Source organism: Trichechus manatus, unplaced genomic scaffold (genome assembly GCF_000243295.1).
Source record: "Trichechus manatus latirostris isolate Lorelei unplaced genomic scaffold, TriManLat1.0 scaffold00070, whole genome shotgun sequence".
NCBI classification, from domain to species: domain Eukaryota; kingdom Metazoa; phylum Chordata; class Mammalia; order Sirenia; family Trichechidae; genus Trichechus; species Trichechus manatus.
This window is the reverse complement of record NW_004444006.1, coordinates 11260167-11279717: the sequence shown is the minus strand read 5'-3', so window position 1 is coordinate 11279717 and position 19551 is coordinate 11260167. Positions and strand designations below refer to the sequence as shown.

General features: G+C 38.2%; 2 long non-coding RNA genes across 2 annotated transcripts in view; both read left to right on the top strand.

Moving 5' to 3' along the window:
• The window catches only part of LOC111821203 (uncharacterized), a 17382-nt gene extending 5226 nt beyond the window's left edge, over window positions 1-12156 (top strand). Inside the window, exons 2-6 of the long non-coding RNA XR_002824654.1 lie at window positions 421-510; window positions 3321-3457; window positions 8705-8914; window positions 10319-10482; window positions 11581-12156. This is a non-coding gene — a long non-coding RNA (uncharacterized LOC111821203). The remainder of the gene's footprint in view (window positions 1-420; window positions 511-3320; window positions 3458-8704; window positions 8915-10318; window positions 10483-11580) is intronic.
• Window positions 12157-12362: 206 nt separating this feature from the next.
• LOC111821204 (uncharacterized) lies at window positions 12363-19283 on the top strand. Its single transcript, XR_002824655.1, has 2 exons — window positions 12363-18572; window positions 18758-19283. It is a non-coding gene; the product is annotated as an uncharacterized LOC111821204 (long non-coding RNA).
• The last annotated feature ends 268 nt before the right edge of the window (window positions 19284-19551 follow it).

Genomic DNA, 19551 nt, shown 5'->3' with positions numbered 1-19551 from the left:
GCTTAGTTTTTCGGATCTTTGCTGTGGACGGACTGCGTGGTGCTTCTGCCTAGAGCGCCATTTTGCCAGAACTCCCTGTGGACTTGTTTCTTAAACTCAAGTGATGCTTCTGGATGAAACTGCTTTCATAGGAGCATTTTCTGGGATCCTGAAGAATATGTGTTTTGAGGAACATTGACTTAAAGTTATTTGAAATGGAAACTTGTTTTCTAGTTTCAAGTTATCTTTGTCAAAGACCATTTTATATAATTAATGTAGAACTTTGGGATCCATAAGAATATATACACAAATCTCCAGGGTTCTTATCACCTCCATTTGAGAAACACTGGTGTATGCCTATGAAATCTTTTATTGCTACTAATTAAATTGCCATTCAGTATCAACATGCAACTACAACTACTACTGAATTTTGTTTTAAAGGAATGAATTCAGAGCCAGTTGGGTACCCCACTCAAGGAAGGATGGATCAGTTTTAAGTGTATTGAAGCCTACACTAGATGGCATCCAAAGGTGAATCTTGGTGTTTTATTTCTGTTTCATTGCTTGAAATAATCTCTGCTCTTAAGAAGAATCTCTAGCTGTTGCTGTGTAAGGGATTCTCTGGAAATGTGGGCATCTTCAAAATTGAGATAGTACATGGGTTAACTGAACATATAGTTATTGTGCCAGGCACTGAAAGAAATAGCAAAAGCAAAGACATGATTCCTGTCAAGGAATTTGCTATTTCATGGAGAACACAGAAATGAACAAATCGTTACATTGGGCAGAATTTGATGAGTACCATAAAAATGTTTGGACGTTATGTGGAGCGTAAAGGAAGAGTGGAGAAAGTACTCTTACTGAGCAAAGTCATGGCAAGGGGAAAATGCAAGGTGTGCCTAGGGAGCACCTTGGTTGGTTAGTTCAGGGGATGTGTAAGCTAAGGGCTTTCAGGTGCTACTCCAGTGCATCTTGCTTTTTGCCAGTGCATTCTAATGAAGCATATGTTCCCTTAGATAGAGTGAATTACTCTATTCTTTGTTATGGGTTGGGGGCAGGAGCGATATGCTGGCAAAATTAGAATAAAGTTTTGAACTGGGAATAAGAACACCCAGACTTTAGTCCTGGCTCTAACCTTGAATCCAATCACCATCAGTCTCGACTTTAGTGTGAACTTTAGGGACTGCTGCTGATGAATTAAGATAGGGACTTGAATGGTTCAACTCTTGAAGATGATATTTTTCAATGCTCAAAGGATCAATAAAAGTGCTTAAATTTTTTTTTCCACTTCTCTGAATGATTCTTCTGACTTCTTCTCTGCCTTTTCCTTTTATAGAACCTTAGAGTATTGAAGGAAATTTTCTGGACCTGTTTTTGTGCCTTTTCCCATATCCCCCTTCATCTTTTCTATCTTTCTGTAACTTATCTACCCATTTCTCTAGCCAACCCTCTAATATAAAGACCATGAGATTGAGGCTACTATGATTAAGCTTTTATAATGTCTTTTCAGGGTATCTGGGCCCTGGTTATAAAATGTACACCTGGATGGGAGTTGGTGTCTTAAAGAATTAAAAGTTAACCAACCTATGGTTACTGCTAAAATATTTCCTAAATGTGAAAGTAGTCCTTGGAAGATTTTTATCAGCTTAGAGTGAAGGAAACATAATTATTCCTGAACTGAACTAATGCCTCTTCTGTCCCACCCCGCAAGCCTGTAAGCTTGGATGGTAGAAAGCACTGGTGTGTATTCTTAAACAGAGCTAATGCCTTCCCCTTCTCCAAGTCATACAGACTAGGATGGAAGAAAACTTGATTTTACCCAACTGTATTTGGGACTGTGCAGACAAGTAGGACTTAACACTGGTATTCAAATTCTAAAATTTTATTTGAGAATTAGCTGCCCTGCTGAATTTAACAAGTTGAACGGTCATGCACAGTTACATATCATTGTATTGGTGCCTTCGAGTGATTCCAAAGATAGTACAGAAAGTTCCTGTAGACCCCATTGTTATTATTCCCCTATTAACATCTTAACATTAGTGTGGTACATTTGTCACAATTAATGAACCAAGGTTGATACATTATTATTATTGTTAGGTAAAGTCTATAATTTATTCTGATTCTCTTTCAGTTTCCCCAGTGACCTTTTTGATGACCTTGACCATTTTGAGGTGTAATGGTCAGGTATTTTGTAGAATGTCCCTTCAGCTAGTCTTCTAAGGTGCCTATTTAAGACCCAAGGAGTAGCTTCCTTCCTTGGCTTGGCAATAACTAACATAAATAGAAGTTTTTTCAATGTTTTATTTTATTCAAGCTGATTAGTGTGCTGATTTTAACAAGTGTTCTGATTAACATGGTTGTCACATGCATTGCATATGGATTATTAATTTAAAATAACATAAAATTGTGTTGAACACAATTTTAATATTTTATGTTTGATGTTAGACAGAGATAGTGTTTCTGAAGAAAATCTGAGTAACGAGTTTGACAGTAGTGAGCTGTTTTATCAAACTTTCCATTTTTCCTCCCAATATTTTATTATGAACAATTTCAGAAAGGTTGAAAGAATTGTACAATTAACACTCATAAACCCATGACTTAGATTATGTAATTAATATTTTGCTATATTTGATTAAACTTTTTCTTTAAAAGAAAAAAAGCAAAGATAGCAAGAATGGTGACACAACATGAAGAATGTGACCTATGTCATTGAATTGTACATGTACAAATTATTGAATAGGTATATTATCTGCTGTGTATATTTTCACCAAAAGTAAAATAAATATTTAAAATGGGGAAAAAATTCTTATAGTCCCATTAAGTTCATGGAAATAATTTTTAAGCTAAAATGTATGAACAGAATAGAATTGAATACAAGATCTTTCTCATACATGCTTAGAATTTGTTGCATATTAAGATAAGGGTCCTTACAATATGGTAATCCCCAAACCCCTATCCTATAGTAAAGTTAGCTAGCTAATTAGTAAAAATGGTCAAGGCCATTGCACTTTCAGACAATAGTAGGAACTGCTCTGCTACCTTGTGCTTGAAGTATTTTCAGCAACAGGATAACCTTTAGATCATAAATTTAGTCAGTCCTTAAGGTGGGCATTGGATTGACCCATATTTTCATATAATTCTTTTTCCTCACTTGCCTAATCCTTATGCAACACTGCTAGTGCTTGCAATTACAGGCCCTTGGGGAGACCAAATAGGCAAAAAGTAAAGACAGGAGACACCTATATCTAATGCTTTAGGATGATGCATCCTAGTTTTATTGTTATTGTTGAGATTTTCTCAACAGTTTTGGTATCCTACTGAGCCCTGTTTTCCTCCTCAAGGATGATCCTGGCATGTGAGACCTGAGGACTGCAAGCTGCTCTAAGAAGCTTGAAATCCAGCAGATCTTTCGTTTTGAGAATCTGGACACACTCCAGCTAATCTAAAAAGATGATTTGCAGGCCACCTGGAGAAAAAGGTAGTTGTGGGACTTCCATGTTTGGATTTAAGGGCTCTAACTTTCTGCATCACTCCTTTTTAAAGCAGAATATGACACAATTTTTGTCAATTGCTATACAATTTCCTTGATGTACACATACATTTTAACTTTCCACAATGAGTTTTGCATATTATTTCCTTTAACCCTCAGAGCTAGGCTAGCTATAAGGTCTCTATTGTCTTAGAGAATACATAAGGCACGAGCAACAGAATGTTGCTAGAAATGTGAACATTAAACGTGCTTCTGGCGGGGCTTTAAAAGAAAATGATGAACATTTGATTGGACAATGAAGGAAGGGCAATGCTTTTATGCAGTGACAAAAACTTGTCTAAATTATGTTCAAATGTGTAGTGGAAGGTAGAACTTGCAAGTGATGAACTTGGATATTTAGCTGAGAATATTTCTAAGCAAGATCTTAAAGGGGACATGTGGTTTCTCCCTGCCATTTATAGTAAAATACGAGAGTGAAGAGATAGTCTTAAAAATGAACTGTGCAGATCCTTGAACATGATGCTATAGACAGAAGCACCACCCTGTCCCTCCACAGCAAAGACCCAAAAAACTAAGTAAATGCATTTACTCTGCAGCCCCTCAGGAAGAAGCAAAGATGGTGCACAGAGCAAGGTACTCCAGTGAAAGGAGGGGGAGGTGGGGAGAGGCAAGGAAGAAATCAAAAGAAGCGGAAAAAAGCAACACCAGCAGCCAACAAATGGCACTCAGAGAGCCACCTGTTCGGGTGTGTGGAATCCAAGCAGCCACTGTTTTCCGGTCAAGAGACTGTGGCCACGGGAAGCAGAGGAGGCCGAGTTGGGGTGAAGAAGGGTGGGGGGTAGGAAAGCGTATATCGCCAATTACCGGGATGCTAAGTAAAACAGAGACAAACGTCAGTCCTGGAACCCTAAGCATCAAATGAAGAGACAAAGAACTCAACCAAGCACTGAATGGAATAAGAAACTGACAGAGAACAGAGAGCGAGGAGAGATATGGAGTGGAGGTCCCCTATTAGCTAACGCAGCATGGATTCACCATCTTGGACTCCTGTCAGAGATCAGCAGACAAAGAGTACAGGAAAGCAGATTCACAGAGCTCCCAGAAGGAGACAAAGCACCTGCTGGACCTGCCCTGTTGCACCATAGCTGAGCAATTGGCCCTGCCCAGTGGACAAGGTGGTGAGAAGTATCATGCCCAGAGACGAGCAAACAACAAAGAACACACAGCCCATCTGCTCAGACATAACTGAATAAAACAAAAAATCAGGATGAAACAAACAAATCTACAATCAATAAACAAAGAAAATAACTACTGAATGTCCTGAAGACAGCAGACAATACCAAAACATATAAAAAAAACAGGACAGGGTGGTTCCAGTAGGCATCCAAAATAAAACACCAGATGGCTTTCCCGTAGAAGAAAAGGCACTGGAACTAATTACCTGATAGGGAATTCAAATCTCTTATATTCAGAGCTATCCAAGATTTAAAGGAAAAAGCAGACAAAAATGAGGAAAAAAATAGACAAAATCATGGAGAAGGCAGACAAAACCAAGGAAAAGACAGACAAAACAATGGAATAATTCAGGAAAATAACACAGGAACAAGATGTCAAAATAAATTCAAACTATAGATCACACAAAAACAACAATTAGAAATTCAAAAGATAAACAACAAGATTTCAGAAATGTACAATGTCATAGAAGGTCTGAGGAGAAGGTTTGAAACAATGGAAGACAGGATCAGTGAAATTGAAGACAAACACTTGGATACAACTTTGAGGAAAAATCAAAGAAAAGAATGAAGAAAAAATGAAGAAATCCTGAGAATGATGTGGGATACAATCAAAGCAAAAATTTTCGAGTGATCAAAGTTCCAGAACAGGGGGAGAAAATGGAAAACAGAGGATCGTTGAAGAACTGCTAACAGAAAACTTCCCTAATATCAGGAAAGATGAAAACTGACCATCCATGAAGCTCTACGAATGCCATGTAGGATAGACCCCAAAAGAAAATCACCAAGGCATATCATAATCACACTCGCTAAAACCAAAGACAAAGAAAGAATCCTGAGAGCAGCTCGAGAAAAATGAAAAGTCACATACAGAGGGGAAACAATAAGACTAAGCTCTGATTACTCACAAGAAATCATGCAGGCAAGAAAGCAATGGGATGACATATATAAAACCTTGAGAGAAAAAGATTGCCAATCAAGAATAATATATCCTGCAAAACCGTCATTCAAATACGATGGCAAAATTAGGACATTTCCAGATAAACAGAAGTTAAAGGAATATGTAAAAACCACACCAAATTTACAAGAAGTATTAAAGGGAGTCCTTCGGTTTGAGAATAAACAACATCAAACAACAGTCTGAATCTAGGACACAAGACCACACCAGCCAGAAACCAACCTAGGAAATGAACTCTCAAGGATTAATCCAAACTAACAGATTTACAACAGGGAACCAGAGAGGTTAATCTGTAAATGACAACAACATCAGAACAATAAAAGAGGAAATAAATGGTGTAGGTATGGAACTTTCTAATGAAGAGGAAGGCAAGGCGATATCAAATAATGAAAGACTAGTTCAAACTTAGGAAGATAAAGTAAATTTCAAGGTAATCACAAAGTTAACAAACCTACTGATCAAAATAAAGAAGAAAAACATAAAGTCTCAGTAAATACAAAATCTATAAAAACAAAAGAAATTTAAAAAATCCATAAACAAAAGGAATTCTGCACAGGGGAGTAAGAGGAAGAAAGAAAACGTCAGCACCACAAAAAAAGCAGTACAAAATGACAGCAATAAACTCACACCTATCAATAATTACACTGAATGTAAATGGCCTAAATGCACCCATAATGAGTTGGAGAGTGACAGAATGGATAAAAAAACAGGATCCATCAATATGCTGTCTACAAGAGACACACCTTAGAAAAAAAGATGTAAATTTATTAAAAATCAAAGGGTGGGAAAAAAATATATCAAGCAAACAGCTACCAAAAAAAGAGCAGAAGTGGCAATAAAAATGGACTGTTCAAAATGAAAACAAAACTTAAAGATTTGGAAAACTCTGTTGTACATACTAAGGACACATGTCCTAGAATGTTCACCAAGGATGTGGTTACACAGTCTTTTGTTAAAGAGATTAAGCCTGTGACTGGTTGATCTAACCAACCACCACAGCAGAAAACCCCTCAGGTTAGACTGGAGGAGACAGAGAAAGAAGGAAAGGAAAGAATGTTGTCTACCTCTTGGAATTCTGCTGTCAGAAAACAGACCAAAGAAGCTACATCTGTTGTCCTCCCAGAAAAGAAAAGGACCATCCCTGGAGCAGCACAGAGATCAACAGAACTGTTGGAAGGAGCATGGGAAGCAGGGCCTTGGTTTCAAAGGGTGAGGCCACGGTCTCCTGGATCTCAAAGGGTGGGTCCACAGCCTCCTAGATTTCAAAGATTTGTATCTTTGCCAGCTTGGTTCTGGAGTGTGGGATTGCCATTAAGTTTTGCTGCGGGATGGTGTCTCTTCCCCAAGCTGAGGGGGAAGGGCTGCTGTGCCCAAGGGGCAGAAAAATGGGGTGTGCTGGGGCCCAGGGAGTGGGGTTGCCACTCAAAAGGACTAGGAGAATGGGGCCACCCAAAGACAAGGGAGGAGAGTTGCAGTCCCAGTGGGCCTGGAAGGCAGAGCTGAAGCCCAAGGTTGAGTGGCCTCCACCTGGAATCCAAAGGGCATGGCCAACACCCAGAGTCTGGAGGGCAGTTCCATTGCCCAGATGGTCTCAGAGAACAGAGGATTATTTTCAAGTCTTGAGGGATAATGTAAATTGTTCTGCTGGGTTTTGGACTTGTTTGGTGCCTGTTATCCCTACTTTTCCTTCGAATTCTCCCATTTGTAATGGAAATGTCTGCCTTGTGCCTGTTCTACCATTGTACCTTGGAAATAGATAGCTTGTAGCCTATATTTCACAGGTTCACAGATGAAGAGGAATTTTGCTCCAGGGTGGAATATGCCTAAAGTCTAACTCATATTTGATTTAGATGATTCAGAAGATGAGATTTTGGACTTGGAGTTGATTTAAGATTTGTGGGATGATGTGATGGAGTGAATGTGTTTTGCATGTGGCAAGGACATGAATTTTGGAGGGCCAAAGGGTGGAATGTTATGGATTGAATTGTGTCCCCCAAAATGTGTGTCATAAATCCTAACCTCTCTGCCTGTGGTTATAATCGCATTTGGGAATTGGTTATCTTTGTTATGTTAATAAGACAGGATTCCTGTAGGGTGTTCTTGAGTCAATCTATTTTGTGATATAAAAGAGATTAAATAAGCAAGGGAGAGAAGTAGAGATGGGGGAAGAGAGAGAGATGACAAGCCCCACATGAAGATTGCCCAGGAGCAGAAGCTTAGAAAAGATAAGGACCTTCCTCCAGAGCCAACAGGGAGAGAAAGTCCTCCCCTGTAGCCGGCATACTGAATTCGGACTTCTAGCCCCCTAAACTGTGAGAAAATACATTTCTGTTTGTTAAGGCCACCCACTTGCGGTATTTCTGTTATAACAGCACTAGGTAACGAAGACAATCTTCATCAGTAAGTGCTTCAAGTCCTCTTCACTTTCAACAAGCAAGGTTGTGTCGTCTGCATATCACAAGTTGTTAATGAGTCTTCCTCCAATCTTGATGCCACGTTCTTCTTCATATAGTCTAGCTTCTCGGATTGTTTGCCCAACATATAGATTCCATAAGTATGGTGAAAGCATAGGATCCTGATGCACACCTCTTCTGATTTTAAGCCACTCAGTATCTTCTTGTTCTGTTCGAACGACTGCCTCTTGGTCTATGTACAGCTTCCACATAAGAACAATCAAATATTCTGGAATTCCCATCTTTGTAATGTTATCTGTAATTTGTTATGATCCACACAGTTGAATGCCTTTGCACAGTCAATGAAACATAGGTAAATATCTTTCTGGTATTCTTTGCTTTCAGCCAAGATCCATCTGACATCAGCAATGATACCCTTATTCCATGTCCTGTTCTGAATCCAGCTGGAATTTCTGGCAGTTCCCTGTCGATGGACTGCTGCAACCATTTTTGAATTACCTTCAGGAAAATTTTATTCGTGTGTTAATTAACCTTGGTTAATTCATGGTTAATTCCACCACTTGTTGCCCATTGGGACATATTTTCCCAGTATACACTTCAGTAATATATTTTTCTTTTGTCTCTTCTCCAGGTCTTCCCTAAAATAATAGGCTTGTTGTCTTAAGTGTTAGTGACCCATTCCCTTTGAAGATCCTTAGGTGGAGATGGGGCATGAGGATCTTCCAGGGGAAAAGCTCACTAACACTGGGCAACAACTCTAGGCCAAGAGGTTGTACCAAAAGACTCTCCTGGGCCCAGACAGGAAGATGCAATCTCAGAAGACAACCACCATACGTCAGAGGTGGGTAAGCTCTGCAGTCTTAATTTTTATCTTGCTTTCCGGTATACATTGCACTTAGCTTTCTATTGATGTTTGTATTTCTCATTATTCTGTATCTGCACTGGTAAGAATAGCTTCCTAACTAACTTGGGAAGTATCTGGGTGTGAGATTGGCACAAGTTATGGTGTGAAGAGGGGAGCAGGCTATGCGAGTGCAGTTGTATAGGGTGGGACTGTTGTAAGTGGTAGAGTCCTACAGATAAATTGTTCTTCGTTTTGGAAAACATGAGCAGCGTATACCACATTGGTTACATAGATCATGGGAAAATCATCATTCTGCTCCATCTGGTCCCCAAAGTCTACCTTGAGGCTCAGCAGCAGAACTTTACTAATCATTTACATACTTCAGGATGCCTTGAGATAGCAGTGGGATAAAACACGCAACAAACTGAGAAGATAAGTGTAAGTTGTATCTATTAATGCTGGGCTCATTGATGGAAGCCTGTGTACTCTAGGTTAGTGATAGGCCAGGCTGATTAAGAGAATGAGGGTTGGGAGATGGAGGTGACTATTCACTGCGGTAAGTCCTGATCATACAGGCATTGTCCACCATTCTTTATAAAGAGTGGACACCCTACAAATTACATAAGATTTTTCATGTGTAGAAATCGAAATGTAATTGCTGCTGGTTGACTAGAAAGACTCGTGGATTTGAAAATAGATGAAGTTTTATAGAACATGTTAGAAAGCCTAGAAACTAGAAAGCTAAGATGAAGAGTTACCTAAGAGGATCTCACTGTACTCAAATTTTTTAAGAGAGGTCTGCTAGGGCAGCAAGTACTGTATGTGAATTCTCTTATTTTGAGAACTTCTGCCTACCAGAGTGACTCACCTTTATCTCATACTGAGTTTTGAAAATTCTGCCCTCTATGGCTATGTTTTGGTAGCCTTGCCTCAAGACAAACAAGAGCCAAAGTATCATGGCCCAAAACCAGGGGACTTAAATAACCTGAGGTAGTTCTGTTCTTAGACCCTACTCTCTCTACCTTCATATCTACTGTTTGTTTTTGTGGTCTCAATTATTAATCATTTAAAGGGGCTCCTTCCTAGCTGATTGACATTTTAAACAGGATTCCAGTCTTTAAATACAGGAATAGGGCTGATTGGTGTTGATATTTTCGGTGACTTTATCAAGTGATATTGGGCAAGTCATTTTCTTATTTATGCAATAGTTTCCTATTCTACTAGATGAGGAAGTTGTATTAGTTTTATCTCTAAGGTCCCAAAATCTTCAAATTTGTTTCTAAGTTCTGTGGAGACAGTTTCTGTGTCTCATTAATTTGAATATTATTTAACTCTAGCACAGTACTCAGTTAATACTTTATGGCATTTACATTGTTTCTCTCCTTTTTTATTTTTTTGTAGCTCAAGATCATTTATTCTGTATCTGCCCAATCATTATCCTTCCCAAAAGCAGTGCATCTGGGACTTCAGCAGAATCAGGAGATTTGAAGACACCAAAGGAAGTCAGCCTTCTACATGAAGATCAGCATGCCTGGCACTTCAGCATTTTAGAATAGCAGAATGAAGTAAGTTGGTGTTGCAGTCCTGTGAGGATCACTCCGGAACTAATAGCTGTTTGACTGTAGGGTAGTGTGGAATGAGGTTTGGTGGTTTAATGTGAAGTTGTGTGACATGTGAGATGGGAGGGGCTTCAGTAAAGTAACTCAGGGACATTACATTCTGCTTACCAATTGTATCACAGAGTACTTTAGCCTCTTCTTGTCTGCTCTATACATTTACTTCATAGCTGCTTTACACTCTTAGAGGCCTAACATATAGAAGCCTTAAACATAGTTTTAGGTTTCTGCTGAAAGGGTTGGCCCTTTCTCACCTTCGTTTGTGAGAGATTCTAATTGCAGTTAAGATTTAGCACTGAAAGAAACCCAGACCCTGAAGCAGCCATTATACTCTTGAAGGGTGTGAAAACCAAATCAATTTTCTGAAGGGATGGGGAAAATTATAGATGAGGGAGAAGGTGAAGCTGTAAAATGTGAGGATTGACTAGATGCTGTCTTAGGGCAGCTGTTTAAATTCTCTCTGCCACTCATTAACTATATGACCTTTGGAAAATTGGATTCTCTTATTAGACTTGTCTGTCTTTATTGTGAGAGTTAAATGAAGTCATTGAAGTGCTTAGTACAGTGCCTGGCCCATGGTAAGTAAATGGTAACACAAGAAGTTTCATAAATACATTTGACACGATGTAACAGTAACCACTAATAACATCTGGTGGCAGGTAGAGTTGGTATCTTTTGGTTTTATGTAAGAAATTCCTAAGTTAAAGTTTGTAAGTAGAAGAGCATCTGTGTTGGTGGTTGCTGTTGTTGTTATTATTATTATTATTGGTACTAATATAAACAGTACTGATTCTAGTAATGGAGCCCTGGTGGCACAAGTGGTTAAGAGCCCGGCTGCTTACCAAAAGGTCGGTAGTTTGAATCTACCAGCTGCTGCTTGGAAACCCTATGGGGCAGTTCTACTCTGTCCTGTAGGGTCACTATGAGTCAGAATTGACTCGACGGCAGTAGGTTTGATTTGGGGTTTGATACTAGTAATAGCTTATTGTGATTATTAATGGCACTTTTTGGTTTTCTTTTGTTGTCTTCTCTTTGTGATGGTTTTAGTGCTTCTGTGCCCCTCACTTTATCTTGTCTCTTTGGCTTCCTTCCCCTCTTGCTTATCCCTTTCACTCATAAGTGTGTATTTCTTTGCTTGTGTGTTTCTTCCTTAAGTGTCTTTGCTTTTTCTTCTCTATGTTAAGTGTATCTTAACTATGTCTCTTGCCAGTTTCTTCTCTGTGTGCTTTTGCTTCATTTCTCTTTTTGTTCCTAAGAGCTGTGTGGTTTGTGCCTTGTCTTAGATCTATCTCTCTAGTGTTTTGTTGTGTTTTTCATTTTCTTGTTGCTTCTCTTTACTCTCCTTTATCTGGTTCTTCTTTCACCCCTTTTATGTCTGCGAGTCACGTCCTGTGTTCGTTTTGCTCTTTTCTTGTTCTTCCTACCTCTTTTTTTCTCTCTGTGAACTCTTTGTTTGTCACCCCCTACCTGTTGTTTGATGTTTTACTTTTTCTGATTCTAGCCTTCCTTCTGCTGTTTCTAGTCTACATCTATCATTTCTGTTTTCTGCATTTCCTCTCTGCCTCTCTTGGGCCATTTTCTCTCTTTTTTCCTTCTCTGTTTGTCTCAGTGTTTCTTTGCTCTTTGTGATTTTTTCCATTTCAGCATTCATCTCTCTGTTCTCTTATGTTGTATTTCTCTGCTTTTTCCTTTTCCTAATCTTCCTCTCAGTATTTCAGCCTCTTCATGAGTCTGTATCTCCTCTTCTTCGATTTCATGCAATCCTCTCTTGGATATTTCTTTGTGCCTGTGTGTATGCATGTGCATGTGACAAAGGGGCTTCCTAGCCCCTTCCCAGTAGGTGCAGAGTGTCAGCTATCAAAATAAGCACTGCAGAGCTGTTCCTTATGCCAGGCTGCCCTGTGAGAGGATCCAAGATGAAAAGAGGGCCCAAGTCTCTAGACTGAAGTAAAACTCAAGACCTAAGAAGGACAAAAGGCAGAAAGCCCAAATAGATGGGAAGCTCATAATGGATAGAAGGCCCAAAACAGAAGACAGATAGATGGTTTGAGACTTGAGACCTGAGGACTAAAATAGAAAGCACATGTCCCAAGAAAAATGAAGCCTTAGCCCTGAGACCAGCAGAAGCCCAGAGAGCCAAGATGTACAGAAGATGTCCGGAGTTGGATGTAAGGCTAAAGTCCTGAGTTAGAAGGCCCAAGAGCCAGGATGCATGGAAGATTCAAGAGCCAGGACACATGGAAGGTCCAAGAACTGAGAACTAAGATACACAGGACCTTGGATAAAAGGCCCAAGACACACGTTAAGACCCAGGACCTATGACCCTAGATGGACAGAAGGCCCAAGGAAAACAGCTCGAGATCAAAGGCAGGAAGCTGGAGGCCCAGGACCCAGAGCTCAGGAAGTATAGAAGCCCCAAGACCAGAGGAAATCCCAAGATGAGAACCCTAAACTTCAGCTTTTCTCAGCTCTTTCTATTGCTGTATCCCCTACTTTTGGACATTTGCAATTTTCCCCTTCCAGGTCTCCTATCTCCATTTAAGTAGTTTTTTTTTGTTTTGTTTTTTTTTTTTTTTTGAAATGTCCTTTTGTGATGTTGTGATTACTTTAAAGGAACATATCTTTACTTGAGGACAACATCAAAGACTGGTAATATTATCCCTGGGACAATCTTTTGAACCATTTCTTATATCCTAGTTTTAAACCACTCCCTAGATTTTTCTAAAGTGTTTTTTTTTTTTTTAAACTTACATTTCTCGTCACCTCTCCATTTGACCAACATACTGATATTTAGTCAATCAATTCAATCTAGTCTGGATTGTGTCATTCCTCTCAGGAGCAAGCATCTATATAGGTGACATTGTATTTAAGTCCTCCCTTCTCCTCAGAAGCCCTAGGCTGATGGGAAGAGAAAACCATAAGCTGTTGGGGAGAAAAATGCCAGGCTTTCTAGAGAAAATGTGAAGAGATGCTCCAGGCCACTGAGAAGAATTTAAACAAGAAATACCCAGATGTGCCAGCCTACTAAGAAGCACCAGCCAACAACACCTTACTTCTTAGAGCCTGGGTGAGCAGGATTCCTGAGATTATGGATTTCTAGTAATGGTTACAGAAAGGGTGATTGGCCCTAGGACAAAGGCCCCAGGGAGACAGCTTGAACTCCCTGCTCATAGTAGTGGCCAAATAGTTTGGTGGACTGTACCAACCTGGGTTTAATACCCACCTCTAGGCTTAAAGGTGAGAGAAATTGGGAGTATTTAGCAGGTTTAATCCTTTTCTTTTCTCTTTTTTTCCCTTCTATGTGGAAAGATGGTTTAAATGATTGATAATGTATATGAAAACACTTTTCAGACTAAAACATAGGAGGAAAGCAAGGCATTCTCATTAATAGTGTATTGGCAGCCAGGCACAGGTAACTATTTGAAAGTGCACTGTGAGCTGTGATGTTTTATATAAATCAGGGGTCAGCACCCTTTTTCTGTAAAGAGTCAGTTATAAATACTTAGGCATTGGAGGTCGCATGGTCTCTGTTGTATATTCATTTTTTACAATTCTTTAAAAATGTTAAATCCATTCTTAGCTTGTGAACCAAGTGGATTTGGCCTGCTGTCCCATAGTTGACCAACCCCTGATGTACATGCCAAGGACTATGCACTGAATAATATTAATTTCCTTCTCTGTGCCTGTTCTTGTGCTAGGGCACTGGGGATGCAGAATTATTTATGATCACTTTCAGATGACCTGAGAAAAAATATATATGAACATGCTTTGTAAACTATAAAGCACTTAAAAAAGAATGAGTTTCAATGTTTGATGAATGCATATTGATTACTTATTAATTCTCTTGTGCGAGACACTGCGGATACAAAGATTAAAAGAAGCATGAATAAAAAAGTACTCTGCTAAAAGTATGTAGTACTATGCAGATTTAAGGAATTATGTGTTGGGTAAATGAATAATTTATATATATCGGTGTCCAACATGTTTCTGCTCCTATGATGATTTTCAGTAAAAAGATTTAAAGTATTACAGATAGCAGAAAAGAAAAACAAAAAACATGGAAATTGCTTTTAAAGTATAAAATACACTACAAATATAAGGGACTAAGCTATTGCAATAATCTATGAGGTGCCAGATGCCATGCTAGATGCTAGTTATACGAAAGAGACAAAAAAAGTATTATTGTCATTATAGAATTAAAAATTTCAGGAAGGAAATATATATTAAAGTGCTTTGTAAACTAAAGCACTATACAAATACTAATGGACTACATGTTTATGAATAAATATTCATCACCTCTTATGTGCCAACCATTGTTTTGGTACTATGGATTCCATGATTACTAATTATCCCAAGTAATCAGAGGAAATTATAATCCAAAGATCAGGTAGTGTAAGTTTGACAAATGAATATTAATATTACATACCAGGCACTGGATCTAAAATGAATTCTCATTGTATGCTTGATCCACAATGAGAAAGGTAATGTAAAAAACAAAAAAAATTAAAAAGAACAAAACCCATTGCTGTCGAGTCGATTCTGACTCATTGCGACCCTATAGGACAGAGTAGAACTGCCCCACAGTATTTCCAAGGAGCAGCTGGTAGATTCAGACTGCCGACCTTTTGGCTGACAGCCAAGCTCTTAACCACTGCCCACTCATTTCTTGTGCCAACAGCTGAGAATAAGGAAATGTTAGCGTTTTATAAACTATAAAGCACCATATAAATGTAATTATTGATTTTATTTGGTGCCAAATAGTAGGTTTATAAAACTGTATCACAGTTACCAGTATACTCTGGGGGAAAAAAGTAGGAAAAAAAAGGTTTGAGTAAGGATTGTTAACTAAACACTGAATATAATATGTAAGATTAAATTTCTGATGAATCTAAGGATGGATAGTGATTGTCTTATTATGTATCAGCCTCCTTGCTAGGCATTGTACCCTGGGTAGCAGTAGGTCATACGTGTAAAATCAGTTTATAAGTTGTAAACTGCTACACATAAATAAGTGATATCTGCTAAATAAATGTTAATATTTACTATCACTTATCCCCAGAGATAGCAAATGAGGCACAGAAATGATCATCACTGAGCCTACAACAAAGATCTGTGTGTAAATATACAAAGCCTACTGTTCTATACAGACATGAAGGAATTAACTGTTGTCTTTATGACTGAATATTGATTACTTGCTTTGAGGCTCAGAACTGTGCATATCATCAGATAAAAAAACTATTTTATTATTATGGGGTGCTCACAGGAGGAAGTGAGTTAATAGGTGTGAGATCCAGCCTAAAGTCACTTAACCACTACTAAACTTATTCAATAATGAGAACATAGGGGGAAAATGGATTTGGATTTCTTTGTATCAATTAACAATGTACAGCGCAGTGTACTAAATACTGAGCTACATAAAGAGATAAAATCTGGCCTAGAAGGCTACTTGCTCCTTGGCCTAATTTAAGAGAGGAAAATTTTAAAATAGAAAGGGGTTGTAGTTTTCTAGTTTACTAAATGGAAGATCGAGGTGATTCACCTTGGCTTGGCTTAGACACAGTAAAGGAGTAAAAAGAAAGGGCTCAGCTTTGCTTTTTGATTCATTCGACAGAGCATTTTTTTATGTGGAATATACCACTCTAGGTCCTTAGGATGGGCCTAGTATAAAAGTCGATCTAATCTAAAAGGTTATCTAATGATTACTGATCACAGCTGAAGATAGGAAAACATCTTTTGTTTATTCAATAAATATTTCAGTGCCCTTTGCCTGCCAGGTACCCTGCTAGATGAAGTAGTTAAGTAGGTCTGGACTAGAAGACTCGTTGACTTGCCTTGGAGATTTTTTTTTTTTAAAAAAAAGGCAAGGTTCTTTTAATACAAAGTGAAAATATTTTTGCTGGTTCCACGAAGCCCCAAATTATTTGCTCATTGACCTGGTTTAAAGCCAGAAGAATAGTAAAAGGGCTAAGGGTTTGTTCTTTCATTCATTAACTTAAAAATGGTTTATGATGAGAATCAAGATGAAACAACTAGCTTTCAAGGTCCTTGGCCTGGCTTAAGAGTCAGGAAGACACTTGAGCAATAATAATAAAAAAAAAAAAGAGACCCATTGCCTTCGAGTCAATTCCGACTCATAGTGACTCTATAGGACAGAGTAGAACTGCCCCATAGAGTTTCCAAGGAGTGCCTGGTGGATTCGAACTGCTGACCTTTTGGTTAGCAGCCGTAGCTTTTAACCACTACACCACCAGGGTTTCCTGAGCAATAAAGGGGATTCTTTTTTACATTTATCATAATTAGTAAAAATGTATTGATTAAATCTGAATAAGGTACTATTACTAAGTGTTGAGAATGAAAAGATTTAAGAGACCTAGACCCAAATGCACTGCCTCTCACACAAGCTTATGGTGGAAACACAAGAACTAATTTAATAAGAGACTGGTTCTTTAGTTGAAAAAAATGTATCGAGCAGCTGTGATATGTAAGACACTGAGAAGGTGTGATTAAATAGATCACCTCTTTGGCATGCTTTTTAGAGGGGAACAGTAGAGGCTTTTATTTTTTTAATTTATACAAACAATGAAGATGATGCCAAATGAAATAGATCTGGTCCAAAAGGCACTTAGTCTGACTTAGAGATGAAATTAAAAATAAGAAATGGAGTGATATTCTTTTTGCCAAACAGAAATGCCTGTTATGTCAAGGCGTTATGTTAAATCCTAGACAGAAAATAAATGAAAGAGATCATTTATTTATTCATTATGCAAGTATTTTTGAGTGTCTATTGTGCGTAACACCTTTTACTAGATTATCAGTTGACCCCAAAGATGAAAACATGTATACTTTCCCAGAGCTCTTGTAAAACTTTCCTTATGGCCTGTTTTCTTGTTAAGGACATAGTTTAGTCCCTCATTAACATTGCATGGTTTCATTCCTACTCCATATCTCTTCTACCACTCTGGCCACTACAATAAGCAGGTAGCTGGGTTATATACTGAGCTTGCTCCTTAAGTTACAAGAACCCTCCTTATAATAGACACTTCATTTTTTCTGGCCCATCCCTCATAAAAAAATGGCTGCAACCACTGTTGGGCAGAAGGAGGGATAATGACCAACAAATTCCCAAACCAGACTCAGGGAACCAATACCCCATACTCAAGCCACAACTGATTTTGAAAAACATTTACCAGTTTTGTCTATTTTCAAAAAAAGTATCTGCCAAAATAGATCCGTTTCAGGAGCAATCCTCAGCATAAGATTGGAGATGGAGACATGATTTCTCTTTTGCAATAGCTTCTCAACTTACACCTTAGAAATGTCGCCCTTCTTTTCCAAACCTGCTGAAGAAAGGATTTGTTATAGTAGCATAGTGTCAGTGGATGAAAACAGCTTAAAAATGTTACCCTGCTTACGTTTTAAGTTATGAATAATAAAAATTTGAAATAATTGGCAAAAATTGGAGCAAAAAAATGACTAAAAAATATCCTTTAAAACTAGGCCCAAGAGGGCTTTGACCTTTTCTGTTTTTAAATCACTCAAAGAGGGTGGGCTAGGAGGAAGAGTGAAAGAAAAGGTCAAAACCTGTTGTCTAAGGGCAGCCAGCCTTGGTTCTGGGTTGGTCTTACCAGCATTACCAGCTCCAAGTCTAACTTGAGGTTGTTTTTTTAGTTTAAAGAAATCCCAATAACTCTGGTCATTGCTGAGATGAAGGAAAAATCCTTGATCCTCATTTGTTTATAAGTTTTTGAGAAATAATTAGTTTTGCCTGAAAGGTTATCAATTAAACCTGATTTATCTAGGAGTAGAATTTATTAATCGAATCAATGTGACTGTTCATCGTAAGGTGGCCTTAAGACTGAAGTTAAAATTTGCTGCAAAGGATGAGGACTTTATTTTTCATTGTAATGCATACATAATTTCAAATCATCTAAACTGTATTTTACATAACAAGCCAACAATAACATCCATAAATGGAGGAGGAACTAGATTAATGGCAATGGACAATTGATGGAGGAAGCAAGGTCGAAGATGATTTGGGGGTAATGTTTCTAGTTTTTGCTTTGTACATTTTTAGTTAAAACATCAGATACATCTGAAATATTAATAATTTCTAGCTTTTAATGTATCTGCTGGATTCAATAATCCTTCTTTCTTCAGGTAGGGGTGGGGGGTGCATTATTGGGAAGTAGAAAGGAGAAAGTAACTAAAAGCGTTCCTTTCGCAGTTTCTGGCTTCATAAGACTACCACTACTGGTTAAACAAGAATAAGAGGACATTATCATCTGCTTTTGTTGCATAAATGAAGTTGTGAACAAATCCATATTTAAAGAAAATGACTTCATCTGTACTATTCTACCTCAAAGGGAAGCTATGCCAGAATTATAAGATAAATGGAAGACACTGTGACTAGTGAACTGATGTGAAATGCAGAATCTCTGTTGACCCTTGAGTGTGTTGAAGATTGAAGAATCTTACTCAGCATGAGTGACTACCAAAAAGCACTTTGAACTTAAAATCAGTTTTTATAGCTTTACTTTTCTAGTTAACTTAAAGACAAGTGTTCATGTGTTCCAAACTCAACCTGAGACCTTGAACTTGGTTTGAATAAGCTATTTTACTCCCTTTGCCCATGTTACCCCAACCTCAAGCAGTCAAATAATTTCATCTTTATCTAAAGCCATATACATGTCACAACTGAGACAAATTGGGGAGTTTGTTGTCTAATGTAAAATAAAATGTACTGTTCTAAACCTTTGTATTTCGATAACTTCTGTCTATCCCTTCCCAACTACAGTAACTTAAGTTTCTTTTACTATCACCCAGTTTGGGTAAATGATTTTCAGGTCTTATTTCTTACAGCTGCATGCTTGCTTTGGTCAGATATATTGAGAAGCAAAAGCCTAATAAAAAATGAGAAACGAAAAAACTATTTAACAGGGATGGAATAGAAGTGGAACATAAATAAGCCATTTTTAAGGTTGTGGGAAGTAGGACACAGTCAAAAAGGAAACTACAGTA